This window comes from Poecilia reticulata, unplaced genomic scaffold, assembly GCF_000633615.1.
Source record: "Poecilia reticulata strain Guanapo unplaced genomic scaffold, Guppy_female_1.0+MT scaffold_1796, whole genome shotgun sequence".
NCBI lineage: Eukaryota > Metazoa > Chordata > Actinopteri > Cyprinodontiformes > Poeciliidae > Poecilia > Poecilia reticulata.
In genome coordinates this window covers 1-1,955 of record NW_007616527.1, presented here as the reverse complement: position 1 = coordinate 1,955, position 1,955 = coordinate 1, and the positions used below count along the sequence as shown (strand labels likewise).

General features: G+C 34.5%; 1 long non-coding RNA gene across 1 annotated transcript; it reads right to left on the bottom strand.

The window, feature by feature from the left end:
• Positions 1–644: 644 nt before the first annotated feature.
• Positions 645–1,475, bottom strand: LOC103461494 (uncharacterized). Its single transcript, XR_533125.2, has 3 exons — positions 1,208–1,475; positions 937–1,025; positions 645–839 (listed from the first exon to the last, which is right to left on the bottom strand). It is a non-coding gene; the product is annotated as an uncharacterized LOC103461494 (long non-coding RNA).
• Between the last annotated feature and the right edge of the window lie 480 nt (positions 1,476–1,955).

Sequence of the window (1,955 nt, the reverse complement as noted above, 5' to 3'; positions counted from 1 at the left end):
TATGAAAACATATTGTTGAAACTATACTGACATTTTAAGTGTCTTGGTTTAGAAACACCAAATATGGGGAGGTGTAATCCATTTGTCATTGAAAACTATGGCTATGTGGTAAAGTATCAACTCCTGAATATCATGTGAATAAACATGATATTTAACAAAACATTGATAAAAGTACTTAAGTGATTTGTCATTAACCATTGAGGCTACATTAAAATTATTGCACAACATCTTGTCCCAAAACGTTACAGCTTCTTAAGAAAATGTAATGTTATTTTTCTTTTCACTGCTGAATGCATTCATACCCACATATATACAGACATGCATGCAAAACTGATGCATTTGATGCAATTGTGACATCTCTAGTAATAAATCTKACCTGCTTCTTTCTTTAGCTACATCTGGATGACTGGCAGTAGGTCCTGGATGCAGCTGGAAAACATTTTTGTGCATCGTCAATACATAGCATAATTACATTATATTCATAAACAATGTTGAAGCATAAAATATCATCAACATTCTAAAATAGTAGATACTCACACACAGTTGCATCTCTGTCCTCATCACGGACATCAGAACGTTCCTGAAGAGTCTGATTGACACAAATGTGACTCTCATTCTGTGGAGTCTGTGGAAATAAATGTAAAATTAAAAAAAACATTGTAGCAAATATATCGATTTCTCAAAAATGCGTAAGTAAATAAGTTAAAATTATTCTCAACCAGCCGTTTTACAGTCGGGAATCAACGCAGTGATTATACATACCGGCTTCATGACTTCGTCCTCACATTCGTCCTCCATTTTGTAGATCTTTACTGCATTACACACTCTGCCTTGCTGTACTGTGTTACAACAAAATAAATAAAATAACGGGAAGATCAGTTTTCCTTACAAATATGCGAGTGTTCACTATTCACTGAATGTGAAATCATAACTTACTGAATTTCTTTTCGTCCTGGTGGACTCCGTAAGAGCTCCTCAGCACCGTGGTCTGAGGTCTGGCTGGTAGGTTTGGCCATTTTTCAGGTCTGAAAAAATCAAAAGACGCGAGTATTTTTAAGAGTTCAGAACATCACATGTAATAGAGATCGCAATACAAAATCTCACCCTACACTTGTTTCGGCATTAAGAAAATGACAAACCGCTTTCTGTAAGAAACAAACAAAGCAACTGGCCTCGCTCCACGTGTTAATTATTAAAGCTTTCTTACCGTGAGTTCGGTCTTGTTGGACCGCCGCGGTGTCATCTGTTGTTTTCCGCCGGAWCAYTGCTTAATATCAAAATGATACTGAAAAGGTAACTCCGTGAAATAGGACATTTCACACAACGCACAGGTATTTTCCAGTGCATATCTTCCTCTGGAGTTTAATGGCGGCTGCTTGACCGACTATGAAAGTGCATTACGGCCACCAACTGGACTGGAGTGTTAAATGAAAGTTGACAGAAAAAAAAAAATTCTATAAGTTATTTTTTTTAAAGTTATGTGAMAGTATATTTTATTTTTAGTATAATTAGTTATATGTTTTACTCAATTCTACTTTGAACTGTCTCCTTTTTAGTTTATACAAAATATGATTCATAATCCGTGACTTATATTTAATGCTTAACTAACAAAACTTTAAAAAAAATAAATACAAATGTTTATACTCTATCAGAAGGTATCACAAACTTTCAACCATTTTGTTCTTCAATTTAAACTTGAGAGCTAAGCAACTGAATACTGAAAAATCTGTAGTTAAGTCCTGTATTGTGATGTGGAATGACCACTACCACTCCAGTATAGCATGACTCTGGGTCTTTAAAGCAATCAGTGAACATTAACATTASTTTGAATATTATTCACAAAAATACTTTATGTACAATCTACCTCTGGAACATGGTTTTTATTATTATTTTTGATTAAGTTGTGCAATTCCTCCCATCACAAGATAAATCTTCAGATAGGAGGAATGTCAAAG